The sequence below is a fragment of the Apis dorsata genome, unplaced genomic scaffold (assembly GCF_000469605.1).
Source record: "Apis dorsata unplaced genomic scaffold, Apis dorsata 1.3 scaffold_534, whole genome shotgun sequence".
Classification (NCBI taxonomy): Eukaryota; Metazoa; Arthropoda; class Insecta; order Hymenoptera; family Apidae; genus Apis; species Apis dorsata.
In genome coordinates, this window is record NW_006263756.1 from 56,028 (window position 1) to 63,578 (window position 7,551).

The following is a 7,551-nucleotide window of genomic DNA, read 5'->3' on the forward strand; positions in this document are numbered from 1 at the left end:
AATTAAACAATTTAATAGAGTTTAGTATAATTGTAAATATTGTTTTTAAGCTTTTAAATATTCATATATTGATTTTTATAAATTGCAATTATATGTTCAATAATTTAATAGTATAATAATTATTTTTTTATATATTTTATTAATAAATAATTTCCTAATTTTCTAATACATATATTTACTAAATTTATTCTATATATATGTACTATACATCTTGCATATTTTCTGCATATTCATTACATAACTTATAGTATATAATACTTCCGCAATACTGCATCAATTTTTCACAATTTAGCGATAATCAATATCGATTTTTCAATAAATAAAATTGTATTTTATATTTTATTAAATAAAAAAAAAAAATAAAAAATTGTATAAATTGCATTAATTGCAAAAATTTTAAATCTAAAAAAAATTTTAAAATTAAAAAAATATTTATTTTTTCGGAAAAAATCAATATTACTCATTTATATTCTTTAATTATATATTTTCAATTATATTCCAATAAACTTATTTATTAATGGTATAGTAAGTAACATTTTTAATATATACCAGTAATAAGTATCATTAATAAATAAATTTCTATAATAAATTTAAAAAATATTGTTGCTGGTGATTATTATATAGTACTATTTATTTTAAAAAATTGATATTTTTTAAAATAAATATTGGAAAATAAAAATTGGAAATAAAAATTTTTCTATATTACGTAAAACGAAGTTTGAAGAATCAAAAATCTATGAGTATATTGGGTAAATTGGAATTTAATGAATATATGAAAGAAAAATTTAAGATAAATATTACTATGTATTATGGACAAATTGAAATCACATAATACTATGAAATTTGCAAGTTTATTTATATGTATAATAAAATTATATATTGTAAAGTTAAGATTTTATGAATTGAGAATTTGAAATATTTGTATAATATGGGAAACATAGCGAATATAATGCATCATAAATTACTATAATAAAATTGAAAATTATAAATTAATAATTTAGAGTAAAGAGAAGTTGAATACTAACATGATTTTAATTAATTAGAATAATCTGATAGTAATATAATAAATATTCAGTATAGTGGTAGTATAATAAGCTAATAGAAGGAAATTGAAATTCCATCAACTGAGAATCTGGAATAATGAGAAGTTGAAGGAACATAATATATTGTATTCAATTAATTGAAATGATAGCGTACACTATTTGAATTAGAATTTCATTTATTGTGGGGAAATCAAAGTTTGATAAACTATGCAAACATTAGAATATATATATAAAGATAGAATTATATTATTAACTATTACTATTAGCATATAGAATTATTAATCATTAAAAAATAGGAATTGTCATATAAATAATGGAATTTTAATATATATATTGGAATTATAATTGCTAAATTCTAATTAACAACTTACAATAAATTATATTTTTTCAATTGATTTTGAGACATACTTTTTAATTCTAATTAGTAAATAAAAATTATAAAAGGATAGCAAAGCAAAAAAATTTAGTTATTAATTTATTTTTACATAATAAACTTTCCTTAAATCATTTTGAACAAATAACTTCATTATTATCTTTTCTTCATTTTTCTAATAAAATTATCCTTTTGGATAATTTTATTAATTTCTCAAAGTCAGATTATCTGATAACATATTTTGATAACATTTTTAATTGTTATAATATTTTCATTTTCTTTGTATATATATTTATATAATTTTTGATTTATTTTAATTGTAAAAAAAAAAAAAAATCTGAAATTTCATTATTCAGTTCAATAATATTGTTTGTAAGAATTATTACAGATTTTTTTTAACATAAACTGCAAAATGAAATTAGTATTTTTATATTGGAAGAAAATTATCCAATATAATATGAAATATTAACTGTGACTATGGAAGATTTATCTCAAAAATCTAATTACAAATTTGTTGGACTCTTCAAATTCATTCATTCGTTTCATACATTTTCGTCAATTATTCAGAATCGATGATACGAATTAACTAAAAAACATTATGATATGTTAATTCTATTCACATTTAAAAATAAATTTATACTTAAATCTTATCAAATTATACATATACGTATATGTACACATACAAGAAGTACACAATTATTTAAGATATTTAATATATGTTAAAAAATTCGAATAATTTCTGATACAGAAATTTCTATTGTTTAAAGTTTTTTTAAAGCAATTAAAGTTCAATTAAATTATTTACTCAATATCAATTTTAACACATTTTTACAAAAATATAAAATCAACACTTTCACTAAACTAGAAATATACCATACAAGTATAAATATATATAACACACTATAATTTTCACAATAAATAAAAAAAGAAGAAAAGATGCTCGATATATTTATCACGAATATATTAAATATTACCTTTTCGATAAAGAAATTATCAGCATCTTATATATATATATATACACACACTTATATAGACACAAACGACCTATAATTCTCGCGTCTTCCTCTCCCATTCTAAGTTGGAAACTGTGCCGATTCCTGCAAGCATTCATTCGCTCCGCCACGTGTCACAGCTCGGACAGCTCTCGAAGGATAGGGTGGCACGGTATTATGCAAACATTCTGCATCTCGCACGCACACAGCCACGTGGCGTGCTTCGTACATGCGCGTTCGATACATCGGTAGATGCTGTCGCGTTCGACCCATTTTCCAACAATGCTCGACCCGTTTATTATTAGATGCCGAGGTTCAGATACAGTGGCTGTCGACCAAACCACCGGAATAAAGATGACACGAGGACGGCACACCGGCTCGTATCTCGCACGTTCGACGATGGAGTGTGATGGATCACACGGTGGATGCTTGCGAAGCGATCGTATATTTCACCTTCTGCTGATTTCAATGATTCAAGAATCGCTTACGTTGCACGTTCTGTGCATGAATAACGAACCAATCTCTACGAGGGATTGTTTATTCGCCGATCTGATTCGATTAGAACGTAGTATCTAGCGCGAAAACATTACGATTTATGAAGTAAGTATGGTGGATGGGATGAGCTCTGTGAAAATTTATTATTATTTTTTTTTTTATATGTATAAGAGATAACTTTGCATAAGTGAGAAATATATATAGGATGATTTATTAGAGGTTGGAAACTGAAATGTTTATTTTCGAAATTGTTTGTAATCGATTGTGATTCATTTTTTTTTTTTTTGTAAATGATGAATATAAAGAATATTATTCATTTGTTACAATGAAGGATTAAATTTTGAAATTTTTGAAATTTTTGATATTGAAAAAATTATTATTTGTATTTATTGTATATTTTATTGATAGAATCCTGTAAATATGTTTTTAAATAATGCAATTTAATATTTTGATTTTTAAATAGAATATTTAAAATGTTTGTCCTAAAATTATGATTTTTGAATTATATTATTCATATGAAGGTTAAATTTGTTTTTCATATAAAAACCCTAATGGATGAATTAAAGTAATATAAATTTCTGAAAAAGTATGTCAAAGAATCGTTAGTTTAAAAAATATTTTGATTTTATAAATTTTATAAAATTTATTACATAAAAGACAAGAAATATAAAACGATACTCATTACTTTACGTTTTCTTTGTTTTTCATAATCAAATTTTATTCAAATTAAAATATCATCTGAATTAATGCTTTTTTGATATAAATAATTAATAATTATTGAAAGAATTAATAAATTGCAATCGATTATATTAAAAGGTATATGATTATATTTAGTAAAATTTCATTTATAAATTATCTTTGTTTCGTAATTATTCAATTTGTGTAAAACTTTTTTCAATATAACTAATGATTTTAAAAATAATTTATAATCTTAAATAATTTACTTTGAATATATATTAAGATGAAGAGAAAAGAAAATAAAATTCTTTTTTGTTTTTAATAATGAACGAAAGTTCCTTTTCATATTGATATCTAAATTGTAAAAATTAAATTTTTAAAACATCGTAAACTATATATAAAAATTATTTTTATTGATTTTATATTTTTTTTCAATAATTTAATTTTTGATTTCTATGTACAAGTTTTAAAGAAATTTGATTTATATTTGGAATACGTTAAAGAAAAATATTATTTTGCAAAAATTTTTAACATTAATTTATAACGTAAATATTTTTTTACATATTTATTTTAAAAAATTAACAAATATAAAACTAATAAAAATATTATATAGAATTGTATAGAATAAAAAAAAAATTAAAAAGACAACTCATATATATTTAAAAATATATTTAAAAAATCAAAAAATCGATATAAAAGATTATTATATCTTTTGCACGTTAAATTTGAAAAATTCGAAGCAAACTTTTCTCATAATTAAAAAAAATAATTTAGATTTTTTATGATATATAATATAATATAGAAAGCTAACACGATTTTATTTTTCGTTAATAAATTTTTATTGATTCCTTAAAAATAATAGAAATTTAAAAATAATAGAAATTTTAAATATATTTATATTACGTATTTCACACAACAAAAAAGGAAAAAAATTTTAAATTATTGACTGTGGCGGTAAAATTCAGGGATAAAGTAACACATTATAGAACCAAAAAAGGGTGCACAACTGTGTTAGTGGATTCGTAGACGATGTGTTTACAGAAGATGGACGGCGGGAAAGGATAAGCCGTCGGCAAACACGTAGGTTTGGTGAAAAAGTATGTCATAAGCGAAATTCCGTTTGAGTTTGTTAGAATTGTCCTTCTTCGACAGATACGAGGGAAATAAAAAAAGGATAGGGAGGAAAAAGGATAGAGGGAGAAGAAAAACTTCCGTTTGAAAAATTCCTTAAAATGCACGCTACGTTGCACGACTTACCTTCTGTCGGTACACCTGTTCTCTTGGTCGAATTTCCACTCTTCCTTTTGGTTTCTTTCCTCCACTTTCTTCTCTTTCCGGTTTCTAAGAACAAACGAGAAGATATCATTTGAAGAAAAAATATTACACGTGCAACAGTTTGAACGATGTTTTCGCGAAGAAATGTGTGAAAAGAAAAGTTGTAAAGAAATGTGTGAAAAATTGTTTTAAAACTTGGGTCGTTGGGTGGTTGATTTGGCTTACATTGTTGCAGCAATTTTTAACTTTCTTTTCGAATATACAAAAATACTCATATTCAAATATATCTTATTACTTTTAATCTTTATTTTTCTTCTTCTTATTAAAATTATCAATATAAATCAAGAATGATAACTATGATAATAAAGAAGAAAAAGTTAAAAAGATAACAATTATTTTTTCAACTAAAAGTTTTTTTTATTATAAATAACAATTGTAATTAATTGAAAAAATTTTTTCATCGATAACAATTCATGTGAATATAATACATAATAATAGATGATGTGAATTGTAAATAATTATTTGTAAAAGAAATTGTATTTTTGTTGCTTATTAGCTACCTATAATTATCGATGAGAGATTATATTTCAATAGTCAATAATACATAGTTATCAATGAAGAAATATTTTATATTTTTTATATTTCAAAATAATTATCGATAATGAAAATAAATATATTTTGATTGCAATTATTCAACAAATTTTTAATTTTATAATAAATTATATATAATTTTTATTCATGTAATATGATTTGTGTTGATGTATATTAAGATAAATCTTTTTTCCATATTTTTACTTGACTGATTATCAATAATTTGAACCAGAAATTAAATTGTAATAATAAAATATAAATTATAAAGATAAAAATTTAATTGAATAACAAAATAAGCAAAATAATATTTTTATTATAGATAACTATTATATACGATTGAAATTGTATTCTCTTTATTAATTCTCTTCATTAATAATGGTTATTGACTATATAATAAAATTTTCGATCACTTAAAATCATTATTCTTAAAATATTATTTTCATACTAAAATGTTTTAAAATCTTTTCCTCCCTCTGAGGCCATGAACTTTTTATATCTGCGTTTGACTGCAGGTGATCTATGATGACGTGAATCGTTCAATACTGAAATTGGAGGCAATTGTTTCGTTGAGAGAACGATCTAGATTCTTTTGGCTGAAATTGAGTTTCGATTATTTTCTCCGTTTAATCCTTTTCTTCTTCATTTTTTTAAAGATATTTTTTAATCATATAAAAATTTTTTTGAAAAATTATCTATATATTATGAATGTTATTTTTAATTTATAACTAAATAAAAAATAAATCTTTGTTAATGATTTTTTTATGAAAATTTTTTAAATAATTATTATATTTATTTTCCCAATTTTAAACAATTGTTATGAATAACAAATGGTATGAATAGAATATATTAAATAAAATATTATAATTATTTCAAAAATATTGAATCTTCTTATAATAGAATATCCTAATTATCACATTTAATCAGATATTTCTTCAAGAATAATAATATAAAATATCTAGATATTTTTTTTTAATAATAATTGAATAAATTAAACAAGTTAAATTTCTAATATTTTTGTCACATTCATAAATGAGATATATAGAAAAATAAATAGGATATTTCATAAACAAATTTCATAAATATTTAATATTTTTATCATGTTTATGAAAATATTTAAAAAAAATGGATGGGATATCATTTATTTGCAGTCATATGATGATTATGTGATATATATATATATATATATATATATATATATATATAGAATTTTTATATTATTGAATTTTTTGGCTTTATATAAAAAACAATAAAAAATATTTATATGAATATATATTCTATTTGACCTTATTTTTTTAATTATAGCGAGTTTCTATTTATCTTTACAAGAGTATTCAAAATGATTTTCTGAATAACACATTAAAGACACTTTTATGATGCTATCATGTATGTAGGAAAAACAAATATCGTCATTTGTCTAATTTCATTTTTCCTTTATTGCATTATTAATAAAATTATTAGTACAGTAAAATTGAGATATTTATGTAATTTAAAATCAACGATATTGTAATGCTTAAAGAAATTATATAATTATAAAATTAACATCAATATTATCTGTTTTATTCAATACCAATCGATCATGATTATATGAATATATGACTTATAAATCAATCAATTAAATAGGACAAAATGCATTCTCAAAAATAAAGAATAAAACGTAAAAAGAGATTTAACGGCCACTTAATGACTTTTGCAATCTTATTTTAAACAAAAGTGTTTTCTTCTATATATATAATAGCATATAATACAACACAATATATATTAGCTGTTATGTTATATGTGTTATCTAACCATTAACTTAACAATCTTTTCTTTTTACAAAAACATAACGAAAAATGAAGAAGGAAACGAAGAAGAAAAGGATTAAACGAAAATAGAAAATAATCGAAACTCAATTTCAGCCAAAAGAATCCAGATCGTTCTCTCAATGAAACAATTGCCTCCAATTTCAGTATTGAACGATTCACGTCATCATAGATCACCTGCAGCCAAACGCGATATAAAAAGTTCGTGGCCTCAGAGGAGGAAAAGAATAGAAAGAAACGGACAGAGAGAAAGAGAGAGAGAGAGAGAGAGATAGAGAGAGAGAGAGAGAGAGAGAGAGAGA

The 7,551-nt window shown here is 21.9% G+C and overlaps 1 long non-coding RNA gene across 2 annotated transcripts in view; it reads right to left on the reverse strand.

Annotated features, from left to right (window-relative positions):
* LOC102678179 overlaps positions 1-7,551 on the reverse strand; it is a 285,716-nt gene that overhangs the window by 51,338 nt on the left and 226,827 nt on the right. The window contains exon 3 of one of the 2 annotated variants that reach the window (XR_004151227.1): positions 4,839-4,922. This is a non-coding gene — a long non-coding RNA (uncharacterized LOC102678179). Of the gene's footprint in view, positions 1-4,478; positions 4,923-7,551 lie in introns of those variants that run through there. The other variant, XR_422510.2, reaches the window with a different exon arrangement.